Below are 23890 nucleotides of genomic sequence, written 5' to 3'. Positions count from 1 at the left end.
AATTAGAATTATCACATTAGTAATTAAATTATGCTGGTTATAGAAGCACTACCCAAACAATTCTTCCGAAATTAAATATAGCATAATTACTGTAAGAATTACCACATTATCTTTGTATTAAGATGGAAATAAATCACACGCACATAATTGTTCCGAAATTGAATACCGATATGGCATAAATTCCATACCAATTACCACATTAATAATCATATTATGCTGGAAATTATAGCTAACGCAAATAATTCTTCCGAAATTAAATATCGAATAACTTCTATACAATTTTCACGCTATTAATAATATTATGCTGGAAGAAAAAGCACACGCAAATAACGCTTTCGAAATCAAAAATCATACAAGTTCTACAAGAATGAGCAGATTATTAATCATATATTTTCCTAGAAATAGAAGCTCATGCAAATAGTTCTCCCAATATTACATATAGAATAATTATTGTATTCGTGGTATTATGTTGGTAATAAAACACACGCAAGTAAGTCTTCCGAAATTAAATACCGGTATGGAATAAGTTCAATAATAATTACCGCATTAATAATCATACAATGCTCTAAATAAAAGACCACGAAAATAATTCTTCCGAAATTAAATATTGCATAATTACTATAAGAATTACAACATTATTCGTCGTATTAAGTTGGTAATAAACACACGCAAGTAAGTCTTCCGAAATTAAATACCGGTATGGTATAAGTTCAATAATAATTACAGCATTAATAATCATATAATACTCTAAATAAAAGACCAAGAAAATAATTTTTCCGAAATTAAATATTGCATAATTACTATAAGAATTACAACATTATTCGTCGTATTAAGTTGGAAATGAAGCACACGTAAGCAAATCTTTCTAAATTAAATACTGGTATCGCATTAGGTCAATAAGAATTGCCACATAAATATTCATATTATGCTGTAAATAAAAGCGCACGCAAATAATTCTTCCGAAATTAAATATGGCTTAATTACTATAAGAATTATCACATTCTTCGTCGTATTATGTTGGTAATGAAACACACGCAAGCATGCCTTTCGAAATTCAATACTGGTATTGCATAGGTTCAATAAGAATTACCACATTAAATATCATATTTTGCTGAAAATAAAAGCACACGCAAATAAAACTTCCTAAATTAAATATGGCATGCCTATTGTAATAATTATCACAATATTCTTTGCATTATGTTGGAAATAAAACACACGCAAGTAAGTCTTCCGAAATTGAATATCGGTATGCATAAATTCAATAACAATTATCACAGTAATAATTATGTTATGCTAGAAATAAAAGCACACGTAAATAATACTTCCGAAATTAAATATGTCATAATTACTGTAAGAATTACATCATTATTCGTCGTATTATATTGGAAATAAATCACACGCAAGCAAGTCTTCCGAAAATAAATACTGGTGTGGCATAATATCAATAATCATATTTTGCTTGAAATAAATTCACACTCAAACAATTCTTACGAACAATAAAATCGCATAAATTCTATACAATTTTCAGGTTATAAGTAATATTATGCTGGAAATAAAAGCACACGCAAATAACACTTTCGATATAAAAAATCATATATGTTCTGCAAGGATAAGCAGATTATTAATCAGATTTTGCTACAACTAGAATCTCAAGCCAATAGCACTCGCAATAATAAATATGGCTTAATTACTGTAGGAGTTACCACATTATTCGTCGTATTATGTTGGAAATGAAGCACACGCAAGCAAGTCTTCCGAAATTAAATACCGGTATGGCATAAGTTCAGTAAGAATTAGCACATTAATTATCATATTATGGTGAAAATAACAGCACAAGGAAATACTTTTTCCGAAATTTTATATGGCATAATTACTATAAGATTTATCATACCATTCGTCGTATTATGTTGGAAATAAAAGACACGCAACTAAGTCTTCCGAAATTAAATCCCGCTATTGCGTAAGTTCAATAAGGATTTCCACATTAATAATCATATTATGCTCGAAAGAAAGGCACACGAAAATAATTTTTCTGAAATTAAATATTGCACAATTGCTGTAAGAATTACAACTTATTCGTCATAGTCCTATTATGTGGGAAGTAAAACACACGGATGCAAATCATCCGAAATGAAATACCGGTATCCAATGAGATCAAAAGGAATTACCACATAAAAATTCATATTTTTCTGTAAATAAAAGCACCCGCAAAAATTTATATTAAATTAAAAATGGGATAATTACTAATTGTCACACTATTCGACGTATTAAGTTGGAAATAAAACACAGGCAAGTTCAAAATTCACTATTTCTAGGACATAAGTTGAATAAGAATTACCACATTAATAATCATATTATGCTGGAAATAAAACGTAACGAAAATCATTCTTCCGAAAATAAATGTGACATAATTACTGTAAGAATTATCACATCATTATTTATCGCATTTTGTTGGAAATTAAACACACGAAACTTAGTCTTCCGGAACTAAATACCGGTATGGCGTATGTTCAATAAGAATTATCACATTAATCATTAAATTATGCTGGTTATATAAGCACACCAAAATAATTCTTCAGAAATTAAATATGGCATGATTACTGTAAGAATGATCACATTTTTCATCGTATTATGTTGGTAATAAAACACACTCGAGTAAGACTTCCGATATTAAATACCGGTATGGAATAAGTTGAATTAGAAATACCGCATTACTAATCACATAATGCTCTAAATAAAAGACCACGAAATTAACTCTACCGAAATTAAATATTGCATAGTTACTATAAGAATTACAACATTATTCGTCGTATTATGTTGGAAATGAATCACACGCAAGCAAATCTTCCGAAATTAAATACTGGTATCGCATAAGTTCAATAAGAATTGAAGCATTAATACTCATATTATGTTGGAAATAAAAGCACACGTAAATAATATTTCCGAAATTAAATATGGATTAAATACTGTAAGAATTATCACAATATTCGTCGTATTATTTTGGAAATTGAGACACACGCAAGTAAGTCTTCCGAAATTAAATACCGGTATGGCATAAGTTCAATAAGAATTACCACATTAATTATCATATTATGGTGAAAATAACAGCACAAGCAAAAAATTTTTTCGAAATTAATATGGCATAATTACTGTAAGAATTATCATATTATTCGTAGTATTATGTTGAAAATAATGAGACACGACTAAGTCTTCCCAAATTATTGTAAATACCGCTATGGCATAATTTCAATACGGATTATCGCATTAATAATCATATTATGCTCGAAATAAAAGCACAGGAAAATAAATTTTCCGAAATTAAATATTGCATAATTTTTGTAAGATTTACAACTTATTCGGCATATTACGCTGGAAATAAAACACACGGAAGCAAATCATCCGAAATTAAATACCGGAATAGAATAAGTTCAATAACGGTTACCACATGAATATTCATATTTTGTTGTAAATAAAAGCACACGCAAAAAGTCTCGGAAATGAAAATAGCATAATTACTGTACTAATTATCACACTATTTTATTTTATTAAGTTGGAAATAAAACACACGCAAGTTCGAGATATAACACGGGTAGGGCAAAAGGTGAATAAGAATTACCATATTAATAATCATATTATGCTTGAAATAAAAGGCAACGCAAATAATTCCTCCGAAATTAAATATGACATAATTAAAGTAAGAAATGTCACATTATGATTTATCGTATTTTGTTGGAAATAAAACACGCTAAAGTTAGTCTTCCGAAACTAAATACCGGTATGGCATATGTTCAATCAGAATTATCACATTAGTAATTAAATTATGCTGGTTATAAAAGCACACCCAAACAATTCCTTGGAAAATAAATATGGCATAAGTTCTGTAAGAATTATCACATTATTCCTCGTATTAAGATGGAAATAAATCACACGCAAATAAATGTTCCGAAATTGAAAACCGGTATGGCATAAATTGCATAACAATTACCAAATTAATCATCATATTGTGCTGGAAATAAATGCTAACACTAATAATTCTTCCGAAATTAAATATCGCATAACTTCTATATAATTGTCACGTTATTAATAATATTAGCCTATGCTGGAAATAAAAGCACACGCAAATAACTGTTTCGAAATTAAAAATCAGACAACTTCTACAAGAATGAGCAGATCATTAATAATTTATTTTGCTAGAAATAGAAGCTCATGCAAATAGTTCTTCCAATATTAAATATGGTATAATTACTATATTCGTAGTATTATGTTGGTAATAAAACACACGCAAGTAAGTCTTCCGAAATTAAATACCGGTATGCAATAAGTTCAATAATAATTACCGCATTAAATAGAAGCCCACGAAAATAATTCTTCCGAAATTAAATATTGCATAATTACTTTAAGAATTACAACATTGTACGTCGTACTACGTTGGAAATGAAACACACGCAAGCATATGTTTCGAAATTAAATAATCCCATATCCCATAAGTTCAATAAGAATTGCAACATAAATATTCATATAATGCTGGATTAAAGCACTCGCAAATAATTTTTCCGAAATTAAATATGGCTTAATTACTGTAAGAATTATCACATTATTCGTCTTATTATGTTAGAAATGAAACACACGCAAGCAAGTCTACCGAAATTAAACACCGGTATTGCATTCCTTCAATAAGAATAACCACATTAATTATCATATTTTGCTGAAAATAAAAGTACACGCAAATAAATCTTCCGAAATTAAATATGGCATGACTAGTCTGAGAATTATCACATTATTTTTCGCATAATGTTGTAAATAAAACACGCGCAAGTAAGTCTTCCGAAATTAAATATCGGTATTGCATAAATTCAATAACAATTATCACATTAATGATCATATTATCGTAGAACTAAAACAACAAGTAAATAATTTTTCCGAAATTAAATATGGCATAATTACTGTAAGAATTATCATATTATTCTTAGTATTATGTAGGAAATAATCACACACAACTAATTTTTCCCAAATTAAATACCGCTATGGCATAATTTCAATAAGGATTACCACATTAATGATCATATTATGCTGGAAATAAAAGAACACGAAAATAATTTTTCCGAAGTTAAATATTGCATAATTTTTGTAAGATTTACAACTTATTCGTCATATTATTCTAGAAATAAAACACCCGGTAGCAAATCATCCGAAATTAAATATTGGTATCGAATAAGCTCAATAAGACTTAACACATGATTATTCATATTATGGTGTAAATAAAAGCACACGCAAAAAATCATCGGAAATTAAAAATGGCATAATTACTGTAGTAATTGTCCCACTATTCTACTTATTAAGTTTAAAATAAAACACACGCAAGTTAGAAATTCAATACGTGTAGGGCATTATTGCATAAGAATTGCCTCATTAATAAACATATTATGCTGGGAATAAAATGCAACACAAATAATTCCTCCGAAATTAAATATGACATAATTAATGTAAGAATTATCACATTATTATTTATCGTATTTTATTGGAAATAAAACACACTAAAGTTAGTCTTTCGAATCTAAATACTGGTATGGCATACGTTCAATAAGAATTATCACATTAGTAATTAAATTATGCTGGTTATAAAAGTACACCCAAATAATTTTTCACATACTAAAAATAGCATAATTACAGTAAGACTTATCACATTATACTTCGTTTTATGATGGAAATAAATCACACGCAAATAAATGTTCCGAAATTGAATACCGGTATGGCATAATTTCCATAACAATTACCACATTAATAATCATAATATGCTGGAAATAAAAGCTAACGCTAACAATTGTTCCGAAATTAAATATGGCATAACTTCTATACAATTTTTACGTTAGTAATAATATTATGCTGTAAATAAAAGCTTACGCATGTAACTCTCTCGAAATTAAAAATCATACAATTCTACAAGAATGAGCAGATTATTAATCATATATTTTGCTCATGCAAAAAGTTCTCCCAATATTAAATATGGCATATTTACTGTATTCGTCGTGTTATGTTGGTAATAAAACAAATGCAAGTAAGTCTTCCGAAATTAAATACCGGTATGGAATAAGTTCAATAATAATTACCGCATTAATAATCAAATAGTGCTGTAAATAAAAGACCATGAAAATAATTCTTCCGAAATTAAATATTGCATAATTACTCTAAGAAATACAACATTATTCGTCGTATTATGTTGGAAATGAAACACACGCAAGTAAATCTTTCGAAATTAAATACTGCTATCGCATAAGTTGAATAAGAATTGCAAGATAATTATTCATGTTTTGCTGGAAATAAAAGGACACGCAAATAATTCTTCCGAAAATAAATATGGCTTAAGTACTGTAAGAATTGTCACATTATTCGCCGTATTATGTTGGAAATGAAACACATGGAAGCAAATCTTCCGAAATTAAATACCGGTATTGCAGACTTTCAATAAGAATTACCGAATTAATTATCATATTATGCTGAAAATAAAAGGACACGCAAATATATCTTCCGAAATTAAATATGGCATAATTACTGTAAGAATTGTCGCATTATTCGTCGCATTATGTTGGAAATAAAACACACGCAAGTAAGTGTTCCGAAATTAAATATCGGTATGGCATAAGTTTAATGACAATTATCACATTAATAACCATGTTATACTAGAAATAAAAGCATACGTAAATAATATTTCCGAAATTATATATGCCACAATTACTGTAAGAATTACATCATTATTCGTCATTTTATATTGGAAATGAAACACACGCAAGCAAGTCTTGCGAAAATAAATACTCGTGTGGCATAATATGAATAAGAATTACCGAATTAATAATCATATTATGCTGGAAATAATTGCACACTCAAATAATTCTTTCGAAATTGAATTTCACATAATTACTGAAATAATTATCACATTATTGGTCGTATTATGTTCGAAATAGAACACATTCAAGTTAGTCTTCCGAATTAAATTCCAGTATCGCATAAGTTCTATAAGAATTACCACATCAATATTCATAATTTGCTGCAATTAAAAGCACACGCAAATAAAACTCACGGAAATTAAATATGTCGTGAGTACTGTAGGAATTATCACATTATTCGTCGTATTATGTAAGAAATTAAACAAACGCTATTAAGTGTTCCGAAATTCAATACCTGTATCGCACAAGTACAACAAGAATTAGCACCTTAATATTCATATAATGCTAGAAATAATAGCACTCTCAAATATTTTTCCGGAATTAAATACGTCATTATTTCTGTAAGTAATTCCACATTACTCATCATATTATGCTGAAAAAAGCACACGTATATAATAGATCCGAAATTAAAATATCGTATATGTTCTATAAGAATTTCTACAATTTGAATCAAACAATGCTGAAAAGAAAACTAAAGGCAGGTAACTCTTCCGAAATTGAAAGTCGCAGATGTACTGTAAGAATTACCACTGTGCTTGAAGTAAAGGCACACGCAAATAATTCTTCCGAAATTAATTGTAGCCGTAGGCCAATAAGAACTACCACATTTTTTCATATTATGCTGGAAATAAAAAGCACACGCAAATAATTATTACGAACATTAACTTCTATGCAATTTTCTGATTATAAGTAACATTATGCTGGAAATAAAAGCACACGCAAATAACACTTTCGAAATTAAAAATCATATATGTTCTACAAGGATAAGCAGATTATTAATCAGATTTTGCTAGAAATAGAAGATCATGGAAATAGTACTCCTAATATTAAATATGGCTTAATTACTGTAAGATTTATCACATTATTCGTCGTATTATGTTGGAAATCAAACACACGCAACTATGTCTTCCGAAATTAAATACAGCTATGGCACATGTTCAATAAGGTTTACAGCATTAATAATCATATTATGCTCGATATAAGGGCACAAGCAAACTATTTTTCCGAATTTAAGTATGGCATATTTACTGTAAGAATTATCATATTATTCGTCGTATTTTGTTGGAAATAAAACACACGCAATTAAGTCTTCCCAAATTAGATACCGCTATGGTATAAGTCCAATAAGGGTTACCGCATTAATAATCATATTATGCTCGAAATAAAAGCACACGAAAATAATTTTTCCGAAATTAATTATTGCATAATTGTTGTAAGATTTACATTTTATTCGTCGTATTTTGTTGCATATAAAACACACGGAAGCAAATTATCCGAAATTAAATACCGGTATCGCATTAGTTCATTAACAATTGCCACATAAATATTCATATTATACTTGAAATAAAAGCACACGCAAATAATTCTTCCGCAATTAAATATGGCTTAATTACTGCAAGAATTATCACATTATTCGTCGTATTATGTAGGAAATAAATCACACGCAAGGAAGTTTTCCGAAATTAAATACCGGTATTGCATACTTCAATAAGAATTACCACATTAATTATCATAATTTGCTGAAAATAAAAGCACACGCAAATAAATCTTTCGAAATTAAATATGGCATGACTACTGTAATAATTATCACATTATTCGTGGCATTATGTTGGAAATAAAACACACGCAAGTAATTCTTCCGAAATTAAATATCGGTATGGCATAAATTCAATAATAATTATCGAATTAATAATCATATTATGCTATTAACAAAAGCACACGTAATAATTTTTCCGAAATTAAATATGCCATAATTACTGAAAGAATTGTATCATTATTCGCCGTATTATATTGGAAATAAAACACACGCAAGCATGACTTCGGAAAATAAATGCCCTTGTGGCATGATATCAATAAGAATTACCGAATTAATAATCATATTATGCTCGAAATAAAGGCACACGAACATAATTTTTCTGAAATTAAATATTGCACAATTGCTGTAAGAATTACAACTTATTCGTCATAAGCCTATTATGTGGGAAGTAAAACACACGGATGCAAATCATCCTAAATTAAATACCGGTATCGAATGAGATCAAAAGAATTACCACATAAAAATTCATATTATGCTGTAAATAAAAGCACCCGCAAAAATTTATATTAAATTAAAAATGTGATAATTACTAATTGTCACACTATTCGACGTATTAAGTTGGAAATAAAACACAGGCAAGTTCGAAATTCACTATTTCTAGGACATAAGTTGAATAAGAATTACCACATTAATAATCATATTATGCTGGATATAAAAGGCAACGCAAATCATTCTTCCGAAAATAAATATGACATAATTACTATAAGAATTATCACATCATTATTTATCGCATTTTGTTGGAAATTAAACACACGAAACTTAGTCTTCCGGAACTAAATACCGGTATGGCGTATGTTCAATAAGAATTATCACATTAATCATTAAATTATGCTGGTTATATAAGCACACCAAAATAATTCTTCAGAAATTAAATATGGCATGATTACTGTAAGAATGATCACATTCTTCATCGTATTATGTTGGTAATAAAACACACTCGAGTAAGACTTCCGATATTAAATACCGGTATGGAATAAGTTGAATTAGAATTACCGCATTACTAATCACATAATGCTCTAAATAAAAGACCACGGAATTAATTCTTCCGAAATTAAATATTGCATAATTACTATAAGAATTACAACATTATTCGTCGTATTATGTTGGAAATGAATCACACGCAAGCAAATCTTCCGAAATTAAATACTGGTATGGCATATGTTAAATAAGAATTATCACATTGGTAATCAAATTATGCTGGTTATAAAAGAACACTCAAATAATTTTTCAGATATTAAAAATAGCATAATTACTGTAAGGATTATCACCTTATACTTCGTATTAAGATGGAAATAAATCACACGCAAATAAGTGTTCCGAAATTGAATACCGGTATGGCATAATTTCCATAACAATTACCACATTAATAATCATAATATGCTGGAAATAAAAGCTAACGCAAACAATTCTTTCGAAATTAAATATGGCATAACTTCTCTACTATTTTCACGTTATTAATAATATTGTGCTGGAAATAAAAGCACACGCAAATAACTCTTTCGAAATTAAAAATCTTACAAGTTCTACAAGAATGAGCAGATTATTAATCAAATATTTTGCTAGAAATATAGGCCATGCAAACAGTTCTCCCAATATTAAATATGGCATATTTACGGTACGGTAAATATTGGTAATTTCGTGATATTTTCATGGAAACTAATTTGAAATGCAAATGTGTAAATATATCTTTATTCCGATTTTTTCATCTAAAAGACGATAACTTGCTGTACAAATCTGGAGACATAAAAGATTGGATACTTTCTTGAATATGTGTCAAAAACCACTTTTGCAACTTAAGCTGAAAGGTTGGTTATTTCGTGATAACCTTGGTAATTTCGTGATATTGCATTGACAATTTCGTGAGAGGTAGAAGAATTGTGGAAAAATTCATTAAAGTCAAATTAAATTCTCATTTATTGTTACAAGACTTCAAACATAGTAATTCCGTCTAATATTCATAGCAAGAAAACATAGAAATACATGTAAACACATAATAAGTATGAAATCAAAGTAAAAATTGAAATTGAAAAGGGAGCTTCTTGCCCTGAAAGGGTGAACACTTTTATTACGGACTTTACTTTACCTATATTACTAGGGTAACTCCAAAAGTAATGCATAACGTTTGTTTAAATATTATATTTTTATCCTATAGCCTTGCTATTTGCATAGAATGTAGATGCATCCTTAAGGAACAAAATGTCACTTTTCCACATAATCCCCGTCCCTTTCAACTGCCTTACGTAACCTAGGAACGAGGGCCTGTAGACCAGCACGGTAAAAGTTTGGACCAACACGTCTGAGCCACTCTTTAGCAGCGTGCACAAGGAATTCATCTTCTAACCTCGTTCCGCGAAGGAATCCTTCAGTTTACCAAAGAGATGGTAATCGCACGGTGCCAGTTCAGGACTGTAAGGCGGTTGTTTCAGTGTTGTCTATCCGAATTTTCTGATCTGGTATGTGGTCTTGTGACTGACATATAGCTGTGCGTTGTCGTGTAATAGCAGAACATCCTGCTTCTCCCGATGTCGTCGAACACGACTCAGTCGAACTAGAATTTTTCTTGAGATTTGCAACATAAACGTCTGTATTAATGTTGGTTCCGTGTGGCATGATGTCCACAAGCAAGAGTCCTTCTGAATCGAAAAACACAGTAGCCATAACGTTTCCTGCCGAAGGCGTACTTTTGAATTTCTATTTCTTTGGTGAATTTGCATGATGCAACTCCATTGTCTGCCTCTGTTTCCGGTCCAAAATGGTGGAGCCATGTTACATCTTCTGTCACAATTCTTGCAGGTAAGTCATCTAGCACTTATCATTGACACTTAGCATGATAACAACTCAAACAATAGCTACACACGCAAATAAAAACTTCGAAATTAATATGGCATAATTACTGTAAGAATTATCACATTATTCGTCGCATTATGTTGTAAATAAAACTCACGCAAGAAAGTCTTCCGAAATTAAATATCGGTATGGCATAAACTCAATAACAATTATCACATTAATAACCATATTATGCTAGAAATAAAAGGAGACGTAAATAATTTTTCCGAAATTAAATATGCCACAATTACTGTAAGAATTACATCATTATTCGTCGTATTATATTGGAAATAAAACACACGCAAGCGAGTGTTGCGAAAATAAATACTGGTGTGGTATAATATCAATAAGAATTTCCGAATTAATAATCAAATTTTGCTTGAAATAAATGCACACGCAAACAATTCTTCCGAAATTGAATATCACATAGGTTAATAACTGTAATAATTACCATATTATTGAACAAATTACGTCGGAAATAGACACGCCAGTTAGTGTTCCGAAATTAAATACTGCTATGGCATAATGTCAATAAGAATTACCAAATTAATAATCATATTATGCTGGAAATAAATGCAAACTGAAATAATTCTTTCGAAATTGAATTTCACATAATTACTGAAAGAATTATCACATATTTGTGCGTATTATGTTGGAAATAAAACATATGCAATTAATTCTACCGTTTTAAATTCCGGTATCGCATAAGTTAAAAAGAATTACCATATTAATATTCATATTATGCTGGAAGTAAACGCACACGCATATAATTCTTCTGACATTAAATATAGCCTAATTGCTGTAATAGTTATCACATTATTCCTCGTATTATGTTGGAAATCAAACTCACGCAAGCAAGTCTTACGAAATTAAACACCGGTATGGCATACGTTCAATAAGAATTATCACATTAATTATCAAAATATGATGAAAATAAAAGCAGGAGCAAATAATTTTTCCGACATTAAATATGGCACAGTAACTGTAGGATTTATCTTATTTTTCGTCGTATTATGTTGGAAACCAAACACACGCAATTAAGTCTTCCCAAATTAAATACCGGTATAGCCTAAGTTCAATAAGGATTACCGCATTAATAATCATATTATGCTCTTAATAAAAACACACGAATATAATTTTTCCGAAAATAAATATTGCACAATTGCTGTAAGAATTACATCTTATTCGTCATATTATGTTGGAAATAAATCACACAGAAGCAAATCTTCCGAAATTATATACCGGTATAAGTTCAATAAAGATTGCCACATGAATATTCATGTTATTCTGTAAATAAAATCACTCGCAAAAAATCATCGGAAATTAAAAATGGCATAATTACTGTATTAATTATCACAATATTCGACGTATTAAGTTGGAAATAAAACACATGCAAGTTCAAAATTCAGTACGGGTAGGGCGTAAGTTGAATACGAATTACCACAGTAATAATCATATTATGCTGGAAATAAAAGCACACGTAAATAATTCTTCCGAAATTAATTATGCCATAATTACTGTAAGAATTACATCACTATTCGTCGTATTATATTGGAAATAAAACACACGCAATTACGTCTTCCGAAAATAAATACCGGTGTGGCATAATATCAATTAGAATTGCCAAATTAATTATCATATTTTGCTTGAAATAAATGTACACGCAAATAATTCTTTCGAAATGGAATTTCACATAATTACTGTAAGAATTATCACATTATTGAACATATTATGTCGGAAAGAAACACGCAAATTAGTTTTCCGAAATTAAGTACTGCTGTGGCATAATATCAATAAGAATTATCAAATTATTAATCATATTATGCTGGAAATAAGTGCACACTCAAGTAATTCTTTCGAAATTGAATTTCACACAATTACTGAAAGAATTATCACATTATTGGACTTATTATGTTGGAGATAAAACACATGCAAGTAAGTCTTCCGTATGATATTGCGGTATCGCCTATGTTCAATAATAATTACCACATAAATATTCATATTATGCTAGAAATAAAAGCACACGCAAATAATTCTTACGAAATTAAATATATGTCGTAATTACCGTACGAATTATCCCATTATTTGTCGTATTATGTTAGAAATAAAACACACGCTCTTTAGTCTTCCGAAATTAAATACCTGTATCGCACAAGTACAACAAGAATTACCACCTGAATAATAATATTATACGAGAAATAAAGGGACATTCAAATATTTTTTTCCCGAATTAAATACGTCATTATTTCTGTAAATAATTCCACAGTTTTCATCATATTATGCTGAAAAAAGCACACGTAAATAATAGTTCCGAAATTAAAATTTCGCATGTGTTCTATAAGAATTTCAAAAATTTTAATCACACAATGTTGAAAATAAAAGTAAACTCAGGTAACTCTTCCGAAACTGAAATTCGCACATGTTCTATAGGAATTACCACTGTGCTGGAAGTAAAGGTACACGCAAATAATTCTTTCGAAATTAATTATCGCTTGAGTTACATACGAACTATCTCATTATTAATTATATATTGCTGGAAATAAAAGTAAGCACAAATAATTTCTCCGAAGTTATTTATCGCTGTAGTCCAATAAGAATTACCACATTTTAATCATATTATGCAGGAAATAAAAACACACGCAAATAATTCTTACGAAATTAAATATCGCATAACTTCTATACAATTTTCACGTTATTAATAATATTATGATGGAAATAAAAAGACACGCAAATAAATCTTTCGAAATTAAAAATCATTCAAGTTCTACAAGAATGAGCATATTATTAATCATATATTTTGCTATAAATAGAAGCTCATGCAAATAGTTCTCCCAATATTAAATATGGCGTAATTACTGTATTCGTGTTATTATGTTGGTAATAAAACTCACGCACGTCAGTCTTCCGAAATTAAATACCGGTACGGAATAAGTTCAATACGAATTACCGCATTAATAACCATAGAATGCTCTGTATAAAAGACAACGAAAATTATTCTTCCGAAATTAAATGTTGCATAATTAGTACGAGAATTACAACATTATTCGTCGTATTATGTTTTCAATTAAACACACGTAAGCAAATCTTCCGAAATTAAATACTGGTATCGCATAAGTTAAATAAGAATTGCCACATTAATATTCATATAATGCTGGAAATAAAAGCACAGGCAAATAATTTTTCCGAATTTGAATATGGCTTAATTACTGTAAGAATTTTCACATTATTAGTCGTATTGAGTCGGAAATAAAACATAGGCAAGTAAGTCTTCCGAAATTGAATACCGATATTGCTTAAGTTCAATAAGAATTTTCACATTAATAATTAAATTATGCTGGTTATAAAAGTACAGCCAAATAATTCTTTCGAAATTAAATGTGGTATAATTAGTGTAGGCCTAAGAATTATCACAGTATTCGTCATATTATGTTGGGATAAAACACACACAATTAAGTCTTCCGAAATTAAATATCGGCTTGGCATAAGTTCGATATTAATTATCACATTTGTAATCATATTATGTGGAAAATAAAAGCACATTCAAATAATTCTTCCGAAATTAATTATGGCATAATTACTGTAAATATTATCACGTCACTCGTCGTACTATGATGGATATAAAACACACGCATGTAAGTGTTTCGAAATTAAATAACGGTATGGCATAAGTTGAATAAGAATTACCACAATTATAAGCATATTATTCTTGGAATTAAGAGCACACGCAAATAATTTTTTCTGAAATTATATATGACATAATTACTGCAAGAATTATCACATTATTTGTCATATTATTTTGGAAATAAAACTCACGCAAATTTGTATGCCGAAATTAAATACCGGTATCTCACAAGTTCAATAATGATTACCACATTAATAATGATATTATGCTGAAAATAAAAGCGCACTGAAGTAATTCTTCCGACATTATATATGTGATAATTTCTATAAGAATTATTACGTTATTCATCGTATTAGGCTTGGAATGAAAGCACATGCAAATAATTCTTCTAAAATAAAATATTGCATAATGTCTATAAGAATTACAGCATTATTAATGATATTATGATAGATATAAGAGCAAACGCAATTAATTCTTCGCAAAATAAATATCGCATAAGTTCTACAAGAATTACCACATTATTAATCATATTATGCTGGAAACGAAAGCACACGTAAATCATTCTTCCGAAATTAAATATCGCATAACAACTATGATAATTAACACATTAATAATCTTATTATGATGGAAATGAAAGGACAAGCAAATAATTCTTCCAAAATCAAATATCGGATTCTTACATAGGAATTACCATATTGTAAATTATATTATGCCGGAAATAATGGTACACGTAATTAATTTTTCCAAAATTAAATATCGGATTCTTACATAGGAATTTTATTATCATATTGTAAATTATATTACGCCGGAAATAATGGTACACGTAATTAATTCTTCCGAAATTAGATATCGGATTCTTGCATAGTAATTACCGTATTGTAGATTATATTATGCCGGAAAAAACGGTACACGTAATTATTTTTCCGAAATTAAATATCGCACATGTATTGCTGCATAAGAATTATGACATTATTAATCATATAACGTGAATAGGGAGCACTCGTAACTAATTCATATGAAATTAACTGTCTCATAATTTTTATAACAATTACCACATCAATTTAATAATCATATAACGTTAAAAGAAAAGCACCGTCAAATAATTCTTCCGATATTAAGTATGGCATATGTTCTATAAGAATTATCACATTATTAATCATATTTTGCTAGAAACAGAAGATCATGCAAATAATTCTTCCGAAATTATATATGGCATAATTGCTGTAAAAATTATGGCATTAATCGTCGTATTATGTTGGAAATAAAACATAGGCCAATATGTATTCCAAAATTGAATACCGGTATTGCATAAATTCAATAAGAATTATCACATTTATAATCATATTATGCTGGAAATAAAAACACACCCTAATAATTTTTCCGAAATTAAATATGGCATAATTAATATAAGGATTATCGCATTATTCGTCGTATTATGTTGGAAATAAAACACAAGCTTTTTTTGTCTTCCGAAATTAAAAACCGGTATGGCATAAGTTCAATAACAATTACCACATTAATAATCATATTAAGCTGGAAATAAAAGCACACTCAAATAATTCTTCCGAAATTATATATTTGATAATATCTGTAAGAATTAGACCTAGTACGTTATTCATCATATTATGCTTGAAGTGATAGCCCACGCAAATAATTCTTCTACAATAAATTATTGTATAATATCTATAAGTATTACAACATTATTAATGATATTATGGTAGATATAAAAGCAAATGCAAATGATTTTCCCAAAATTAAATATCTCGTAAGTTCTGTAAAAGTTACCGCATTATTAGTCATATTATGCTCGAAATGAAACCACACGCAAATAATTTTTCCGAAATTAAATACCGTGTATGTTTTACAAGAATTACTACATTATTAATCATATTATGCCGCAAACAAAAATGAAACCAAAGAATATGCATAGAATAAAACCGTATTATTTATTGCGAATTACGTTTCTAACATTAGTCATATGAAATGAAATGGATATAACTTACCTTTCTGATGAAACGTTTCGACGTTCACCTTATGTTAGGCTGCTATTTGAGGAGACTTGCCGTGAATTTCTTGAAGTAACCGGAGACTTCATTAAAAACCACAGTGTAGGAAGTTCTTCTATGTTTTTGTTCCTTGCTACACTGAAAATCGAAATAATGTGATACGGTTAGAATGAAAATAAAATACACTACACAATCCTTTCGAAATAAAATATCGAACAAATTTCTTTAAGAATTGCCACGTTATTAATTATAATAAAATTGCTGAAAATAAGAGAACAGGCAAATAATACGCAGAAAATTATTTAATTCGGTTTACACTTTTAGTGTAAGATATATAAAATAAAAGAATACAATTCTCCTTTCTGATGAAACTTTTCGATGATAAGTTTAAGTTATGCTGCAAACTGAGTATTAATATCGTTCTTGAAGTAAGAGGAGTTTTCATTACAAATCACATTGTAGGAAGAGTTTCTACATAATTGGCCCTTACCATATTGATAATTGAAGTGCTTTAAAATGCTTACACTGAAAATAAATTTTTAGGCTACTAAATACTTCTTCCCCAATTAGGATTGGAGTGAAAAATGAGGTTTAAAAAGAGCGCGTTGGCAACTATGGTTATTTGCGCTCTTAACTATTACTCCTTAAGAACATAAAACCTAAACAATAAAGTAAGTTAAAATCGGATTACGAATTTAAGAATTGCACAAGTTCTATAAGAATTGGCACGTTATTAATGATATATCGCTGGAAATAAATAATTTAATGCGTATTATTCTTATTTTATTAGATATATACAATAAACAAGAAAGAACTTGCCTTCCTGATGAAACGTTTCCATATCATTATATGTAAGGTTGGAGACTAGAGATTCATATTATGTATTTGTTTCCTGAAGTGACGAGAGGCTTCATTACAAATCATGTTGTAGAATTAGTTCGTACATTTTTGTTACTTACTGTACTAAAAATTGAAGTATTTTGAAGTACGTAATCTGAAAAAAAAATTGTACACATAATCCTTCCGAATTTAGGTATTGCACCAGTTTCATAAGAATTGCCATATTATTAACCATATTATGCTAGAAACAAAAGTACACCGATATAATAAACATAGAAAAACAACTTTATAATTTAGTAAGAATTAAGCTTCTATTTGGATACGTAAAATGAAAAAGGAAAAAAGGAACTTGCCTTTGTGATGAAGCGTTTCCATATTATGTTATGCTGCAGATTGAGGAATCCTGCCATGCCTTTCATGAAGTAAAGCAGGGCTCCGTTACAAAATCACATTGTAGGAAAGTTTTCTAAATTATCGTCGCTTACTGTGCAGAAAATAAATAGAAGTATTTTAAAAAATTGACACTGAAAATATATTTGTACTAAGTACTCTTTCCGAAATTAAATATCGCATTACTTTTTTAAGAATTGTCACATTATTAGTCGCATTACGCTGTAAGCAATTAATGTGCGCGTAAAATGTCAAACTTTATAATTTAACGGGAATCAAACTTCTAATAATAATAATAATAATAATAATAATAATAATAATAATAATAATAATAATAATAATAATAATAGTAATAATAATAATAGACCCTAATAATAATATATTATATATATTTATTAATATTATTATTATTACTATTATTATTATTATTATTATTATTATTATTATTATTATTATTATTATTATTATTATTATTATTAGCTTAAAAGAGACAGAACTGATCTACCAGATGAAACATTTTCATGATCATTGTATGTAACGCTGCAGACTGAAGATCCATACCATGTCGTTCTTAAAGTAGGCCTAACGCGAGACTTCATGACAATCATATTGTAGGAATAATCTCTGCATTTTTGTTCCCTGCTGTACTGATTTTCTATGTTTTTGTCACTTACTGTTGTGAAAATTGAAGTATTTTTTTAATGCTTACACTGGAAATAAATTTGTAGTAAATACTTTTTCTGAAATTAAAATGTGTCATAATTTCTATAAGAATTGCCATGTTATTAATCATACTCTGCTGAAAACAAAAGTACTCGCAAATAATATGCATAGAATAAAACCTTATAATATATAATACGATTTAAGCTTCTAATATTAGATGTATAAAATGAAAAAAGATAGAACTGACCATTTTGATGAATCATTTCCATGATCTCCAAATGTTATGCTGCAGAATGAAGATTCATGCCATGTCCATCTTGTAGTAAATGGAGGCTTCACTGCAAATGATAATGTAGGAAGAGTTTCTACGTAATTATCCCATACTGTATTGAAAATTGAAATGTACTTTGAAATGCTTGCACAGGAAGAGAAATTGTACTAAACATTCCTCCCGAATTTAAGTATCGCACAAAATCTGTAAGGATTGCCACGTTATTAATCTTGTTGTGCTGGAAAAAGGACACTAAATCAATATGCATACAAAAGCAACTTATAATTTAATATGAATTAAACTTGTAATATTGGGTTTAAAATTAAATAGACACAACAGGCCTTTCTGATGAAACATTTCGAAGATGACTGTCTTGGCTGCACACTGACATAGAGAATTAAAAGCCATCCTCCTCTTAGAAATAACCGGACGCTTCATTACAAACCATATTGTAGGAAGACTTTCTACGTTATTGTCCCTTATCAATTTTACCTAATGCTTTAATTTAAGACAATATTATTTACAAACATAGTAAACTGTCTGATACAAAATAAAATTTAATTTTAAATTAAACAATTGAGTAAGGGACAAACTAGAAATTAACAACAAAACTAAAGGATGCGAAAAGCAGTCTACAGCTCTACACGAAATAAAATATTTCTTCCAGTGATTTAGATTCTGTAAAAGTCCCCATAAAACTTATAGCTTTCCCTCGTTGAATGGCAATACTAATTCTGAATTATTATGTTCATTATATTGGTATGCCGTAGACTGATGAGTCATGACTTCCTCCTTCTTGAAGTAAATGGAGGCTTCATTACAAATCACATTGTAGGAATAGTTTCTACATTTTTGTCATTTATTGTACAGAAAGTGAAAGTAGTTAGAAATATTATCACAAAAATTAAATTTGTACTGAATTCTGCTTCCGAAATTAAATATCGCATAAGTTCTATAAGAATTGCCACATTATATGTGGTACTGAAAATTAAAGCATTTTGAAATTCTTACACTGAACATAAATTTGTACTACTGAAAACTCTTTCCGAATTTAAGCGTGTCATAATTTATATATGAATTGCAACATTATTAATTATATTATGCTTAAAATAAAGGTACAATCAGGCATATACATAAAACAGTATCTTACAATTCAATTATAATTAAACTTGTAATAGTATATATAAAAATAAGGTAGATAGAACTGACCTTTCTGATGAAACGTTTCCATGATATTTCTGTGTTAAGACTGCAGACTGAGGATTCAAACCATATTCTCCTTGAAATAACCGGAGGTTTCACTGAAAAACACAATTTAGGAAGAGGTTGTACATTATTGTTCCTTGCTGTTTTGAAAATTAAAGCATTTTCAAATATTTAAATGAAGATATATTTGTAATTTCTATAATCATTCGAATTTAAGTATCACAAAGTTTCTATTTAGTATTGACATGTTATTAATCATACAGGCCTAATGCTGGAAACGAAGGTACTCGCTAATATTATGCATAGAATAAAGCCTTATAACTTCATACGAATTAAACTAATAATCTTAGATATGCTACATAAAATGAAAAGGATAGAACTGTTGTTTATAATGAAACGTTGCCATGGTAACCATATGATAGGCTGCAGATTGGGTATTCTTGCCATGTCTTTCTTGAAGTAACCAAAGGCTTTATTATAAAATATGATATTGTAGGAAGAGTTTCTACAGTTTTACAGATTTTTATTTTTTATCTGTATTTGTTTCATAAATTTTCATTATGTGAAATATTATCTACTGCAAACTTAATTTCTTGTAAACAAATTTCTTGTAAGACATTTTTAATGTCATTTTAAATGTTACTGTTTAACATTCTTTGTCTTTGGCTACCTCATCAAGTTGAGGAAGATTGATAAATTTATATCCATACCGTATTCAATATTGAAGTATAGCGTTATGGTTATACTGAAAATAAATTTGTACTGTATAATCCTTCCGAAATTAAATATCGCATAAGTTCTATAAAAATTGTCACGTCATTAACCATATTATACTGTATACCCGGACAATATGCAGAGAATAAAACCTTAAAATCCAATGCGCATTAAGTTTCTAATCGCAGGTATATATAGTAAAAAAATGCAACCGGCCTTTCGGTTGAATCGTTTCCAAGATGATTATATTCAGTTATGCCGTAGACTGAGGAGTCATGTCTTTCTCCTTCTTGAAATAAATGGAGACTTCATTACAAATCACATTGTAGGAACAGTTTGTACATTTTTGTCATTTATTTTACTGAAAGTGAAAGTACTTAGAAATATTATCACAAAAATTAAAAAAAATTTTTACCGAGTTCTCCTTCCGAAATTAAATATCGCAATAGTTCTATAAGAATTGCCACATTAATTTTGATATTACGCTAGAAGCAAATGTAATTACTCGCAAATAATATGCATAAATTAAAACCTTATAATTTAATACGAATAATATTTGATCTTAGATATATAAAATGAAAAAGATAGAACTGACCTTTCTGATGAAACGTTTCCATGATCACTATATGTTATGCAACAGACTGAAAATTCATGTCATGTCCTTCTTGAAGTAAATGGAGGCTTCAATACACATCACATTGTAGGAAGAGTTTCTATTAGCCTTTACTATATTGAAAATTAAAATACTTCGAAATTCTTACACTGAAAATAAATTTGTACTAAATACTTTTTGCCGATCTGAAGTCTGATTAGTGTCGCCGATGTATGCAATGGAGGGGGAAAGGTACTGGCCACTCCACCCCATTATCCCCTGGCCTAGTTGCCTTATACGTGGTACCTTCTTCGTATCACTTCTGATGTCTTGAGGCAATTGAATAAACAACTCCTCCTCCTTTCGAATTTAGGCATCGCACAAGTTCTGTAAGAATTACCAAGTTATTAATCATATTATACTGAAAATAAAAGTACAGGCAAATAACATTAGAGAATAAAACCTTACAATTTAAAGCGAATTAAAATTCAAATATTACATATGCACAATAAAAAAGATAAAACTAGGTTTTCTGATGAAATGTTTCCATGGTCCATATATGTTAATCTGCAGACTGTAGATTCATACCATGTCTTTCTTGAAGTAACTCGAGTCTTTTTACAAATCACCTTGTAGGAGTAGTTTGTACATTTTCGTCACTTCATATACTGAAACTTGAAATAATTTGAAATGTTACTCTAAAAATTAATTTGCACTAGATAATCCTTCAAAAATTAAATATTGCATAAGTTCTATAAGAATTTCAAAGACATTCTATAAGAATTGCCAAATTTATTAATTATACTATGATCGAAACTAATGTAAGATATAGATAAAGGTAGCCTATTGTGTCCCATGAATTGCAAAGGCCTCCTTAAATAAGGAAATGCTCTACTTGCCTAACGTGGTGAGCTAGTTCACGTTAGACGTGATATTTAAGTCTAAGAACCTGAATTTCTTTAACAATGATTATCTCACTGCCTTTCACAACTTCCTGTCTATGCACAAATGTCTCTCGAGTAATTTCCACTTTCTTCTGTCTCTTGCCTCTCTGATCATTGTTGACCTACCTGTTCTTTGAAGAAGTCTGTCCATCTGCGCCGAGGTCTGCCTTCAAGTCTCCTTCCTATACGGGGGTCCCACATGGTAGCTCGGTATGTCCATCTGTCGCCTGGTAGCCTGGACGCGTGTCCACCCCATTTACATTTGGATGTAATGGCTACATGTGTGATGTCCTGTGTATCTGCTAGTTGGTACAGTGTCGCATTTGGGATTTTCTCCTTCAGTGATACGCCCATTATTTTGGGCATCATTTTCCTTTGACACGTTTGTAGTTTGGTCCTGTGTTTCCCTGTTAGCGACCTGTTTGGCACCCATAAAGTAATACAGGATAAACACAGGCGAAACAAATCTACACGTATGTAATAAGCATTGAATAAAGTCTTATAATTTAATACGAATTAAGTTTCTAATATTAGATATGAAAAATGAAAAAATAGGACTTGCCTTTGTAATGAAGCGTTTCCATAATCACTATATGTTATGATGTAGATTGAGGAATCCTGCAATGCCTTTCTTGAAGTAAAGCGGGGCATCGTTACATGTCACATTGTAGCAAGATTTTGTAAATCGCTTACTGTACAGAAAATAAAACTATTTTGAAATATTTACACTGCAAATAAATTTGTACTAAATACTCCTTCAGAAATTACATATCACATGAGTTTTTTAAAGAAATGCCACATTATTAATCATATTAGGCTGGAACAAAATGTACACGTAAATAATATGCATGGAATGAAACCTTATTACTTAACGCGATTAAACTTCTAATATTAAATACACAACATCAAAAAGATAGAACTAGTCTACCGTATGAAATGTTTTCATGGTCTCTATATATTATGGCTGCATATTGAAGATTCATGCCATGTCTTTCTTCAAGTAACGCGAGGCTCCATTACAATCAAATTATAGGAAGAAATTTTCCATCATTGCCCATACTCTACTGATTTTCTGTATTATTGTCACTCACTATACTGAAAATTGAAGTATTTTGTAATGCTTACACTGGAAATATATCTCAGTAAATAGCTACTTTTTCCGAAATTAAATATCGCGTAAGTTCTATAAGAATTGCCATATTATTAATCATATTATGCTGGAAACAAAAGTACACACAAATAATAATAGGATAAAACCTTATAATTTAATACATTTTA

The sequence above is a fragment of the Periplaneta americana genome, chromosome 3 (assembly GCF_040183065.1).
Source record: "Periplaneta americana isolate PAMFEO1 chromosome 3, P.americana_PAMFEO1_priV1, whole genome shotgun sequence".
Classification (NCBI taxonomy): domain Eukaryota; kingdom Metazoa; phylum Arthropoda; class Insecta; order Blattodea; family Blattidae; genus Periplaneta; species Periplaneta americana.
Note: the sequence above shows the minus strand (reverse complement) of the source record.